The 14244-nt window shown below is 42.8% G+C and overlaps 1 protein-coding gene across 1 annotated transcript in view; it reads left to right on the plus strand.

The window, feature by feature from the left end:
* AK5 (adenylate kinase 5) overlaps positions 1-14244 on the plus strand; it is a 188041-nt gene that overhangs the window by 90547 nt on the left and 83250 nt on the right. The gene's annotated exons all lie outside the window — the stretch shown is intronic.

The following is a 14244-nucleotide window of genomic DNA, read 5'->3' on the forward strand; positions in this document are numbered from 1 at the left end:
GGGCCTGCTCTGTGTGTGACAGGGTAGAGCCATAACCTCTTCATCGGCCCTGCCCCGAGTGTGACAGTGGTGGCGCCCCAACCCCCTGATCGGCCCTGCTCTGTGGGTGATAGAGGGTGGCGCCCCAACCCCCCTCCACGGGCCTTGCTCTGTGTGTGACAGGGTAGAGCCATAACCTCCCCATTGGCCCTGCCCTGAGTGTGACAGGGTGCAACGCCCCAACTCCCTGATCCGCCCTACTCTGTGAGTGACAGGGGGGAGCTCCTCAACCCCCTGATCGGCCCTGCTCTGTGCGTGACAGGGGGGAGCTCCCCAACCCCCTGATCGACCCTGCTCTGTGAGTGACAGGGGGTGGCGCCGCAACCTCCCCATCGGCCCTGCCTTGAGTGTGACAGGGGGTGGTGCCCCAACCCCCCAGTCGGCCCTACCCTGAGCGTGACTGAGGGTGGCATCGCAACCTCCCGATCCGCCCTGCTCTGTGCATGACAGGGCGGCGCCCCAACTCCCCAATCAGCCCTGCTCTGAGCCTGACCAGGGGCTGCACTTAGGGATTGGGCCTGCCCTCTGCCACCCGGGAGCAGGCCTAAGCCAGCAGGTCGTTATCTCCGGAGGGGTCCCAGACTTCGAGAGGGCACAGGCCGGGCTGGGGGACCCCCCCCCCCAGTGCACAAATTTTTGTGCACCGGGCCTCTAGTAGATATATAATTATATATTCTAAATTGGTTGTTTATGATTAGATATGGCTGTAGTTAAAAATACGCTATGAATATTATTGGAAAGTATAAGATTAAAATGGACGTTTGTGATTTTTTCAGCATTTCTCCATGGCTCAAAATCCCATGAAATTATGGGGAAAGCCTCAGACATAGTTGGGGCCTTTCTAATGACTTGTTCCATTCTTCTTCATGGTAATTACTGGATTGTTCTATGCCATATAGGAGACAATCATCTTAAAGTTTAAGCCAAATTCCTCTGTATTGTGCTTGATATATTAAAGAAAAAGTTAAAATAACATATTTGAAATGATACTAATATTATCTTCAACTGTGGTAAGTATCTGGCTACTTGCAAATCTTTACAAATTACATATCTGAATTTTAAAAAGAGAACCTATATTGATTTATCTTCAATGTGTGCTCAGAGGATTATGGCCAACGGGTGCTCAGCTGTTGTCCAGCCGTGTCAATCGTGGCCAGTCAAATGCAGAACCAGAGTCTGCACATTCACAAGAATGGTTCTGACTCTCCTGACCAGACGGCTAAGTAGGTCATGATTTCATGCCAAAAAGAAATGGCCTTCTAGTGGCCAAAAGACTTTTTTATATTCTGTGGAAACCTGTTATGGTGTTCTTACTACTAACATCATTGCTATAGTCTCTCATTCCAAATTCATTACTTTACCACAGCCTCCCATTTTGCCTTCCCAACCAAGAAATAGTGGTGGGATTTCTTTTAAAATATTTTAAAATTCAAGAAAGCATTTATGATACAGTTATTACCAGCTCTCAGGGTAAACACAAATCTAGCTTAGTTTTAGGGCATGATTTTTGTAATACCTTTTGAGGCAGAACTTCTGAGATAAAAATGCATGACTGTGCTTGGTTCAGAAGAGATTGTGGAAAAGGAAAAATGAGGCTCAGATTGGGGGGATTTGTTGCTATCGTGGCTTTTATTTTCTTTATCAATGTTATGATAGTGTTTGTAAAATAAATATAAACCAGGGGGATTTTCAAAAAGCAAAAGCAATAATGAGACCTACGAAGTTGTCAGAAAGAGATGTAAATCATTTTGGACTTAAGGGAATTTAGCTCATTTTTAAATGCTTCCAGAAAATGAGATTCTACATAGACAACTATTTGCTGTTCCCCCAATAGAATAATACATAATGCTTTTTTGAGATTTACTATGTGCCAATTCTACAGTAATCATGGATTCTCTTAACCCTTTTAGCAACCCACAACCTCATGACATAGGCTCTCTGGTTATGGCCTTTTTATGGATGAGGAAAGAGACTTAGGGAATCAGTAACACCCCCAAAGGCACACAACCAGTAATGGTAGGACTCGGACTTGAATCCAGGTGGTCTAGCTGGAGGGTCTCACTCTACACCTTATCACTTCCCTTGAGCATCACATGTGGTCAAAGCAAAAATTGCTTCGTTGTTGACATTGAGAAGCCTAATCCTCCAACCGGATAAAAAACAGTGTAGATCTGGCTGAGTGTTTTCTGATTCATAAATTACTATCAGATAAAGAAGAATATCTTGACTTGATCTGGTGGGGCAGCCTATAACCAAGACAAGGACATTTATGAATCCTGAATATTTCAGGCTCAAAATGCCCTGTCTCTTATAACATTTTCTTTAATCCTCAATCCCACCCACGCTACACTTCCCTCTTAACCCCCTTCCCTCTCTGAGAAGAGACCAGTGAATCCTCCTTTCTCCTCTGACCCCCACTGCATTTTCCTATATAGCTCTGTCCTAGCCCTTTGTCTATATTAATGCTAGGGCTAAGTTAATGTCCCCCTCACTGGACTGTGAACCCTTTAAGGGCGGGAGTCCTAGTTATTGAGCACTGAACCTACAGTGCATGCCATATAGTAGTTACACAATAAGTATTTTGTAATGAAGGAATTAATAAGTTCCCAAACACTCAACAGTCTCATTTTCTCACTTACCTATCATGAAAGTTCCTACTTGGACAGGGAGAGGACAGTCATAAGAGAAAACAACACAGTCCTTGCTATTGGATTATAGGATACTGTAGTAAAACATCTTTGCTCACTGCACCCACAACAGATGTTAAGTACTCAATAAATGTTTGTTGAGTAAATAAAAACCAACCATGAGAACCTTCTACCGAGCTTACAAACTCAAGAATTCACCAGGAGATAGAGAAACTGATTGTAACTCACGGCTTTTAAAAGACAGGACCTAAGAATACCCACAAGTGATCTTTAAATCTGGAGTTCCCTCATAATATTCCCTTCGTCCACTATCAGGGGGCGGTGAATATGAGGGTGTGCCCCTCCCCTGACTGCTCCTGCAATGAAGGGTTGCAGTTAGAGAAAGGAGAAAAGACCTAGACATCCTGAAAAGTTCGAGTGTAGCACTGGTCCCCTAGGCTGCTGGGCAAGGGTGAATTCTCTGCTTTAGGATAAGATCCAAGCTTTGTTTGGAAAGAAAGGGGTCCCATGGGATGTGATAATTTTTAGATTTCCCACAATGTCACTGTCATTTTATAAAAGCTGACACATTGCCTTTGCATCTGTGTGATCAAAGTGGATTCATTCATTCTATAAACCTGAAGGTTGCATTTGAACTTGGCATTAATTTTGTTTTTCTCAGGCTCAGCTTTTTGCCCTGAGGCTCCTCACAGATTTTCATGGACTTTGTTCTCCACTGGAAAAAAAATAAAATTTTAAAAAAGAGAATGAGCCTGATCTTCCCAGGGCCTGAATTAGCCCCTGGTCACACATCCGCCTCAGAGGCAGCACAGCGGTTTTTCTCAGGCTTCCAGGCACCACCTCAGGCTCCACAGCAGGAGACACTTGAACCCTGGAGAGATGGGGCCTGGAATCAGGAAAGGTAGCAAATGTCACACGAGGCTGAAATGTGACTTCTGAGACTGTTAACTAATTACTTTAGTTTGGAAGCTTTCTTGGCAAAGGTTTAAATCTTCATCCAACTACTTTGTAGTTTTATACAACCACAAATTGCTGGGATGCTGTGAGGAAATAAGAAGAGAAAATAAGAAGGAAAAAAGGGTATTTTAATTAATTGAATTTTCTGGTTAATTCCGTTTGCTGAGTATTTGTTGTCTAACTGCTGGGCTCGGTACCCTGCTCGGTGCAGTGGAGAAAAAATAGGAACTGCACAATATGATGCTTGTCTACAGTGAATATATCTTGTGATTTCTTCTCCTTTAGCCTTTCTTTATCAAGTCTCTTCAAAGTGTTTTAGTCCTCATCGATGCCTTAATAAGTTCGGAAAAGCTAATATAATTTAATCTTCCCTCTATGTATTTTCAATGCTCAGCACATACCTGGCAAAAAGTGGGTGCTCAATAAATCTTTATTGAATTGAATTGCATCATAGAGGTGATATAAGTGATTGTATAGCATCTATATTGATTCTAAGACATATGATAAAACTTTACTTATTTGACAAATCCATTATATCAATCTATTTGCTGGGCTAAAGATCTGTTTTTAGTTAACTTTTGAGTGAGAAGCAGTGCATCACGTAGTAATACCATCTCAATGAAATAACAAATCTTTTTTGGCATCTACTAACTTATTCAGCAAATTCATTTTATTTCGCTTTTCCCCAGCTTTATTGAGATATGATTGACATACAACATTGCATGAGTTTAAGGTGTACAACATGATTTGATGCATGTATTTATTGTGAGATGACTACCTTAATGAGGTTAGTTAACACCTTCATCCCCTTACATTATTTATTGAGTGTGTGTGTGTATGTGTGTACATGTGTGTGGTGACAATATTTAAGGTCTGTCTCAGCAACTTTCGAGGATATAATATAATATTGTTAACTAGAGTGAACATGCTGTATGCTAGATCCCCAAATCTTATTCATCTTATAACTGGAAGCTTGTGTCTTCTGACCAACATCTCCCCCTCCCCCCACTTCTCCTTTCCACCTCCACTCCTGGTACCTGGAAACCACATTCTACTCTGTTTCTATGAGTTTGGCTTTATTTTTAGATTCCACATGCAGCAACTTAATTTGTAATGTTTCTATCACAGTGTCCACAATTCAATAAGCAAAATATTGGGCACTTGATATTCATTTATGATGTGGACATGGTCAGAATGAGGGTATCTGCCTAAGTCTCTTCCTGAGCCCCCAAATTTTAGATAATCAGCTACTGCAGCTGCCTACCCCTTCAGCTCAAGAACTGTTCCAGATCCCAGTTCTCACCACCAACTCTAATTATATACCTTTTCTCTCATCAGCAACCTTATACCGTGACCTAAGATTTAGCCTCTTTCTTTTTTTTATAATATTTTTTATTGATTTTACAGAAAGGAAGGGAGAGGGATAGAGAGTTAGAAACATCAATGAGAGAAAAACATCAATCAGCTGCCTCCTGCACGCCCCTTACTGGGGATTGAGCTCATAACCAAGGTACATGCCCTTGACCGGAATTGAACCTGGGACCCTTCAGCCCCCTGGCCAATGCTCTATCCACTGAGCCAAACCGGTTAGGGCCAGCCTCTTTCTTCTTATTGTGGGTGCTGGCTTTGGGTCCACCGTCCCTTAAGGAGACAAGCAGAGCAAGGAGCTCAGGGAAAGGAGTCTGGAATGCTGCCTCTGAGGCAGAGGCAGAGCAGAAGCCCTGACTGGACTGTGGAAGAAGCAGTGAGCCAGGCCATGCCTTGTGCTGCTGGACGGAGCCCTGCACAGAACCACAGCAGCTGCTGCAGGAAGTGCCAACCAGGGATGGACCCGCCTCTATTCTCCAATGTCAGAAAGGCTCTTAGAATGAGGGTAGGCCTGTTCTTCCTTTGATTGCCGAGGGAGGGTTGAGTGGTGATAGAGGGAAAAAGCAGAATCCACACAAGATGACCTTAGCCCTCTCAACAAATGAAAAGGCAGCGCTGTCTACAGAGGCAAGTTTTAGAAGGTTACTGTGGAGGGACAGCTAGAATCAGTAGCAGATAAAGAGGATTGGGGGTAGTAGCCAGCTTCCTTGTGAAATTGAAAGCTTTAATCTAAAGACTCCGCAAAGAGATCTCTATTTGGAGTTGGGAAATCATCTGCCTCTCTCGGTCCTTGATCCTTTTGATGCTCCAGCCTGCAGGGTGGCTCTTTTGCCAACAGCACAGCCACCTACCGTGATACACATCTTGCAGAGAAATAAAATCACCTACTATGGCCCCCAAATGGAGAGTAAGATCAAGAGTATGTGAGTATATTGCATCTTGACCTGGTTTGGCTTGCCTTCTGAGGATTCTTAGAGGTTTGCTCTTAGAGTGCTCATAAAAGTCCTGATTTGTTTAAATAGAACTAAGGCTGCCCCATGGAGCTGGGAGCGGATCCTGACAGCCTGGTTGGGTGCTGAGGCTCACAGTTTGATGTAGACAGATGTGAATTCCGTCCTGGGTCAACCACCTACATAGCCTTGGACAAGTTATTTAATCTCTGCGGCTCAGTGTTTGAATCTGGGGATGATGACAGCCCTTTTTAATAATATTGCAGGGACTGAGTGATAAAAGTGTATAAAGAAAACCTCTAACAATGTCTGGCACATAAGAGATGCTTTAAAAATAGTAACAGTTCCTTGTACTTTATTCAGCACCTTTTTGTTATTGAGTGTTGATGAGGATCCTGAAAAATGTCTTCAGAGCTAGTGTAGTAAGAGGAATCATCTGGATTTAGCCTTCTTTTCTAGGTCCATATAGCAGGATACGTCAGCCCTTTTTACATTGTTAAGGTTTCAAGTTAAGGAGGAAATTTTTTTTTCCTTTTTTTAAATTAAATATACTTTTTATTGATTTCAGAGAGGAAGGGAAAGGGGGAGGAAGGGAGGGAGGGAGAGAGAGAGAGAGAGAGAGAGAGAGAGAGAGAGAGAGAAACATCAATCGGCCACCTCCTGCACGCCCCGCACTGGGGATCGAGCCTGCAACCCAGGCATGTGCCCTTGATCAGAATCGAACTTGAGACCCTTCAGTCTGCAGCTGATGCTCTATCCACTCAGCCAAGCCAGCTAGGGCAGGAAATATTTTCTTAAAACACTTCATACTATTGCAGCCATTTTCTCTGGAATCTCTTCATTGTGTTAACTTTTCCCCACAAAACTTCTAGATGCTGTCTAGAATCTGAATATCCAGTGAAATAAAGCTTTCATACAAGAAGCAGAGAAAAGAAGAAACTTTTACTCATATATGTGGAACTTTCTAGTGTTCTGTTCTTCGCTTTGCATACCAATTGTGTCTGTTTTTAGATCGATCTTCTGTCACATTTTGCCTTTATTTCATCCCATTTGGAAATATGCTCTACGCATCTCAGTTCAGCAGGGCCATTCCATAAGAATTCTGCTCATCGAAACACGGGGTTGACTTGGCTTTCTCAGACAGAAGAGTGTCCCTACCCACCCCCACCAAATCTGCCTAAATGTTTCTCTTTCCCATTTGGTGATTAATTATGAAGCTTTAGAAAATGGTTCTGCAGAATAATGTAAACTGTCATTACTCCATTGCTGATAACTACAGATTTCACTCCAGTTACCATACATTTTTAAACTATTACTATTTTAGTGCAATCTCCACTTGATTTGGAGAAAAATAAAGTCACTGGAAAGAGAATGCCAAACAATCAATCAGTTAAAGGGAAGTCTTAAAACCTATATAAAAGAACATTTGAAGGGTGAGTTATTTGCATGTTGAGGGATCTGCGGTAGCAAATGATGAGAGCCGTTGGTGGGGAGCTGGCTTAATTGAAACCCTTTGCTGGAAACCAGGGAGAAGTAAAAAATGCAAGAAGCTGCTTAATGCTCACAGAATGATACCGATAGGATATATAAAACTGAGGCGAATACTAATAACAGATTTATTTCCTGCTGAAATGATGAGATGGGGGGAAAAATAGGAGACAGCCCTAAGTTATGAAAAGGTGAAATCTGGAAGGAGGGATTGAGCTAATCCCCACTTTCAAGTCCATTTAGGATGTTCTATAGACCTACCATTCCCAGCTGCAGAGGGGAGGGTGCAGGGAGCCCTCTGTCTGTGAAGGAGACTTAGGCAGTGATTGCATCCTAAAAGCCAAAAGAAAACAAAGGCTCATTTCTGCCGTTAGAAATGCAAACCGTCATGGTTGCTGCTCCTTGGATGGATCCTACCCCTTCTACTATAATTTCCTTTCCTAATCTAGGTGAGTTTTGTATGACTTTGAAAGCTGTTACAACATTTGTTATTCAAATTATACATGTGAGTGAAGTAGGGAATTTGGTAAGCATTTCATTTTGAAATTTTCAATTGACTTCCCCAGCCCTCTTACATTAAATGACATAAAACAGACTATGCAGACCTTGTCCTCTGTGAGTTCTTTATCTCAGAAGAAAAAAGGGTTGTGATAAGATTGCCAGGGATTATATAACCATCACTGAAAAGATAAAGTACCTGTTCAATGCAGAATTTCGGAGCTGGGAGCAACCTCAGACCCCATCTGGGCTAGTGGCACGCAGTTACATCTGCCCCCTGGAGCTTGTTTCTGACCCAGGAGATGAAGATAAACTTGTATTCCCAGAACCTTCATCACCCCTCACCTGGGCTACCCCCGCAGAATGATCCCTCCTGCTATCCTATGTATTTTGAAGTTAACAGCATATGTTTTTGCAGCTCGATACCTTTAAAAAAATAAAAGTAAAGAGAAAGCATCACTCCTTGAGTTTCAAAACACTGTTTAGAAACCCAAAAGCTGAGAATGCCTGAGTGTAGGTGAGGGTTTCTCAACTTGGGCACCACTGACATTTTAGACTGGGTAACTCCTGTTGTGAGGGGCTGTCTTGTGCACTGTAGGATATTTAGTAGCACCCTTAACCGGAGTTCCTCCACCCCCACCCTGCTCCTCAACCCCCCAACCCCCACCCCGCCAGTGTGACAACCAAAAATGTCTCCCACATTGCTAAATGTTGGGGCAGGAGACAGCGTGGACAAACTTACTTCTGGCTGAGAACCGTTGATGTGTGGTTTGTGCAAAAACAAATATAAGCAAGATATTTGATGATTTAAAAGCCAGTCCTTCACTCACCATGTACACAACCTCTCCAACACTGAATGTTACCATTTTGTAAAAATCTTGGCCAGTTACGTGGCAGTTGTTCTGATAGTACTCAATCAGAAGTCTCTCCAAGAACTATATGCCACACTGTTTTGCCAAGAGACCGGAGAGAAGAGTCCCATGCTAGTCCTGGGGTTGTAGAAGTGGGATGTTACAGAAAATACGGAAGTCTGGGTGAAATTCTGTCCTGATGCGGGAGTGAAGGGGCTTCAGCTGCATCTGTGTGATCCCAGAGTGGAGTTGCCTTCCTTCCTCAGGGCTCATGTTCCTCATCCAAAAACTTAGGAGTGACCAGTTGAAGAATCTACCTAGCAAATATGCTTTTATGAATGGTGTTTCATCTTTTGCATTTGCTTTTGGGATTGAACAACTGAATACTTTAATTTGTGTTAGAACTAAGCATATCTTTGTTCAAATCAGTTGGAGGATAGAACAACTCCTAGGTAGTCTTTTGTATTACTCATTCCAGAACCCCCAAGGTTTAAAAAAAAAAGTGTGGTGTGTGTGTCTGTGTGTGTCCAAATTACAGATCCCTATTAGGATATGCTCCCTCAGCCCTAGGGATGCAAGGAGAAACTATAAAGAAGGACTACATGTCAAGCTCTGCACTGGTGTGTTAAATATCCCATCTTCTTAGGCCTCACAGCAAACCCATTGTATAGGTGCTAAGAACAAGGAGAATACATAGTTCAAGATCAGACAGCTGCTACGGAGGAAACAAAAATTCAAATCAAGCTCTAAGAGGGTTGTGAGCTCTCTGAGCTCAATTTGCAAGCCTCCCCTGACTGACTTGGCCCCATATGGCTGGGCAATAGTTGCTTGTTGAATGGAGAGCCCTGCCCACCACTGCCCTGCCAGCCAGGGCACCTCCACCCCTGCTAACTGCCCCAGCCAGTTAGGGGTTGCCCCGAAGTGTCAGGGTTGAGGGCTGGGCTTCATCATCCCACCATGGTGGGAGCCTGCACAGACAGGGCTGCAGTGGCTTTGGCTCCTTTCAGCACTTCCAGACTAGATGCTGTGCCGATCCCAAGGGCACGGGGTCTGCCTTCCCAGTGGTGCCACAGGGACTAGGCAATACACCCAAGAAGTGGTGGGAAGACTTAACTCCTTGTTAGGGAAAAGTTGGACCAGTGAAAGACAGAAAATCGAAATGAGCCAGCATATAAATGCCCCTCCTTTCTCCCCCATCAGACTGTCTGAGGGGTAGCAGATCCACTTAGTCTTAATGGAGACCCAGCGACCAGCTTTGTCTTCTCGTGAAGCTGAGACCCAGCTCAGTAAGGTACCACCTTCCGTTTGCTTTCTTTCCTTCTCTGCCTCACTTGCACACACCACCCCAATAAAGGCTAACACCTGTACGTTCTGGCATAGGCTCTGTTTTCTAGGGATCCCTAGCTAAAACATAAGCATATGTTCTTTTATTTATAAAACTAGAGGCCCGGAGCACAGAAATGTGCACTGGTGGGGCATGGCCTGCGGGGATCGGCCCACTGTGGGAGCAACACTCATCCCGGTCAGCTGTGGATCTGCTCTCTGAGCAGCTGCTGAATGAGGAAATTAGTCTGAGCTGATATTTTGGGGTAATGTCTTGGGTAAAGACGTGTTCTGTGTCCTGGAGGAACCTGGCTGAGACCTTTGCACCCCAAAGCCACTTGGTGAATGTCCTTGAGGTGGGATGCCAGGTCAGTGACACCATCCGGGATGTTCAGGGCAGCCATGCTCCAGGATCCTCTGCCATCAGGACAGCCTCCACAGGGGGTCCACAGTCACATCCCCTCTTGCCATCCTATGCCAGCTCCCCGTACTCTTTCTAGAACACACCTTTGAGGGCCTGCATCAGCTGGTAGGATCAGACCAGAATCTGGATTGTCTCAGGTATTTGATAGGTGCAGAGACTCGGCCTCACCTTGGGCCTGCTAGTGGCTGCTCCCACTGTGAGAGCACACTGACCACCAGGGGGCAGCTCCGGTGGTCAGTGCACATCATAACGATTGGTCAAGCAGTCGTTCTGGCCGTTCTACCTTTCGGGCACTGGACTTTTATTATATAGGATGGCAATGTCCCCACCCATCCCTCAAAAGTCCAAGAAAAACAGATAAAGAAAACTCTTCTTAGTAGATGTTATCCCTTAGTGATGATAGCTAACAGACATTTTGAAAGAAAAATAAACCACCATGGTATATGGTTATGGGAAGCAGTGCATGAAGATGACACTAACTGCCCCTTTGTGGTCTCCTTGTGCCTGCCCTGACCACCACCTGCTTTTCTCCCCTTGCTTTTAGACAAAAGGGTCGTGTTAATGCTTTCTTGATCAGAAAGGCTGTATTTGTCTTACCGTGACGGTATGTGTAGCCTGTTCGGATGGAAAGTATCAGTTACCCTCAGGCCATGTCCTCGTTCTCCTGCTTATTAGCTGTGTAACTTGAGAAAGCCATAATATCTCTGAATAGATACTTCCTCACCTGTAAAATGGAAAGAAATCTACCTGTGTCACCTTTCCCATAGGCTGATGTGATGTAGCCTAAGCGCTTTGAAGCCCCATACAGATGTGAGGGGAGGTAAGAAAATAACTCTAATTAGAGTTTCCCTCACTGAAAATAATGAAACACTTCAGCAGAAAAATGTAATGGAATAAATCACTTAAATCTTCTTAAATATCTTCAAGATAATTATTATGATGAAAAGTTAAAGGGTTGAGACTCCTGGCAAAAATGGAATGAGAGACTGGATTTTCCCTTCCAGATGAAACAAACAAGTATATACGTGTGTGTGTGTGTGTGTGTGTGTGTGTGTGTGTGTGTGTAATTTGCAAGATACTGGACATCAAGCAATGCAACAATTCCCTGAGAGAAAGGAAACAAACGCAGTGAGCAGATGGAGCTGAGGGTCTCAGAAACCAAGGTGTCTGGAGGTCAGACAAAGAGTTTCAGCAGTGCGAGAGACGTGCAGACAGAGAACCCTGGAGATGTATAGTGGGTCCCTCGCCCCGTTATTCAGCAGAGTACTAATCAGCACAGGCATGTGAGAGAACTACTTAAAGCTGAGGGAAAACCACCCAAAAAGATGAGTAGGAACAGTAGCTGGTGCTTAGGCCAGGCATGGAATAGTGCCTATTTCTCCCAGTCAGACCAGAAAACCTCTTCACTCGCCAGGCACTGGGTAGAGGAATTAGAATAGCCTTGCCTCTACACTGGGAAATAATTGGCCCTAAACTAAACATTGCTCTGGTCCAGCCCAACAAATCTTAAAAACAAGAGGATCGAGTTGTTTCTGAGTAACTAAACTACATTCCAGAACAAAGCTTAACAATATTTATAGGAATACAAAAATACCTAGTGCCCAACATGGTCAGAATGACAATGCCTGGCACCCAATAAAAAATTACCAGGCATGCAAAAAACAGCAACATATGGCTCATAATAATGAAAAAATATTCATCAAAAGTGACTCAGAGCTGACAGCAGATGTTAGAATTAGCAGAGAAGGACACTAAAAGGTACTATAATTGTATTTCAAATATTCAGATCTCAAATAGGGACAAAGATTTTTTTAAAAAAAGATTCAGATCAAACATCTAGAGATGAAAACTACAATGTCTGAGCTGAAAGGTACCCAGGATGGGATTAGCAGTATATCCATAATGAAGTACTACTCAGCAATGAAAAGGAATGAACTATGGATACAACATTGATGAATCTCAAAGTAATTGTGCTGAGTGAAATGATCCAGACAAAAAGGTTGCATACTGTAAAAATCCTTTTATGTGAAATTCTGAAAGTGCAAAATAATCCATAGTTACAGAAAGCAAATCAACGATTACCTGGTCGGGGGCAGGGAAGAGATTTCTAAGAGGCACAAGGAAACTTTTGGAGGTGATAAATATGTTCGCTCTTTTTATTTTTATTATGGTTTTCCAGGTATATACAGGTGTCAAACGTGTACACTTTAAATATGTGCAGTTTATTGTGTATTGGTTATAACTCAGTAAAGCTATTTTTAAAAACTAAAGTGATGAAAGTATATTTAGAAAAACACTGCACACAGCTTGGAAAATAGAGGACTTATATAACCACATGTTTCCTTAAAATTTTGTAAATTTTGGAGAATGGTAAAATAAATATTTAAATCTGTAATTTTTATTACATCTACATTTGTAGTGTCTGTAGACTATATCTATTGTATAGTATCTATAGTATCTAGAACGGTAACTAAAATTTGATTTGGGGTTTCTTTCTTTTTTGACAATACATGAGAAAAATCTCTTCCCCTATTCTTTAAAACTACATATTTTGATGAGTATTTTTTATTTGTTCGCTTATTCATTTATTCAATTAAATTATCAAGAACTTGCTACAAATCAGGCAGTTTTCAAGACACTAGGTATATGACTCTGGGCTTTGCTTTCCTCATTTGTAAATGCTCATTCTTGGATGTCTGCACCACCCTACCACTATGCTGATAGATAGCATGGGTAGGGGGTGGTCAGGCTCTGAGATCCTCAATGATAAAGCTATCTAGGTGGTATAACAAAGATATGACTCCCTAACTTCTCTGCTCTATATCTTTCCAAAGAGTAATTTTAGGCCACGTAAAGCATTTTTGTGGCTGCTCTGTCTGTGGAGTAGCCTTCTTTCTGTTCCACTGCTTCACTAATAAGCTCCCTTTTAACTCTAAAAAGAAAAGGCATCTTTGCCATAAAAGTTTTCAAGAAAATGAAATTAGGCATTTTAGTTTTGTTTGTTGAAAAATGCCCATAAAAACTTCTAAGGCAGTTTGAAAATTAATTCCCGATTGCTTCAAAGCGCAAACTCACATACAGTTATAAATTAGCATTTGGTCTAGTGCAGGGCAGCAGACCAAGCTTTTTTCCAGCCTTTCTCCTTAATTTGAAGTGTTCCCAGTCCCACCCACCCTTTCTTTAAGCAAAATTTAGACCTTAATAGACACAAAATTGCTTCTTTTTTTGAAGTCCTTCTCACACTTATCTCTAAGCATACACGATCTACTTCCTTTTGTTTGTTTTTTTAATTTTTTAATTCTTTATTTTTTAAAGTATTACATATGAATCCTTTTCCCCCCATTGACCTCTCCCCGCTCGTTCCCACCCACCCCCCAAGAACATGCCCTCACCCCCCCTACTGACTGTGTCTATGGGTTATGCTTATATGCATGCATGAAAGTCCTTTGGTTGATCTCTCACACACCCTCCCCCCAAACCCCCCCACACACCCCACCTCCCCCTGAGGTTGGATGGTCTGTTTGATGCTTCTATGTCTCGGAAGATATTTTAGGTCGGGAGGGGTATGTTGTTCGTCATATTCCACATATGAGTGAGATCATCTGAGATTTATCTTTCTCCAACTGGCGTGTTTAGCGTAGCAGAATGCTCACCAGTTAATGCATGCATGTTGCAATGGGAAGAGTGGATTTTTTAAT

The sequence above is a fragment of the Myotis lucifugus genome, unplaced genomic scaffold, assembly GCF_000147115.1.
Source record: "Myotis lucifugus unplaced genomic scaffold, Myoluc2.0 scaffold_25, whole genome shotgun sequence".
Lineage (NCBI taxonomy): Eukaryota > Metazoa > Chordata > Mammalia > Chiroptera > Vespertilionidae > Myotis > Myotis lucifugus.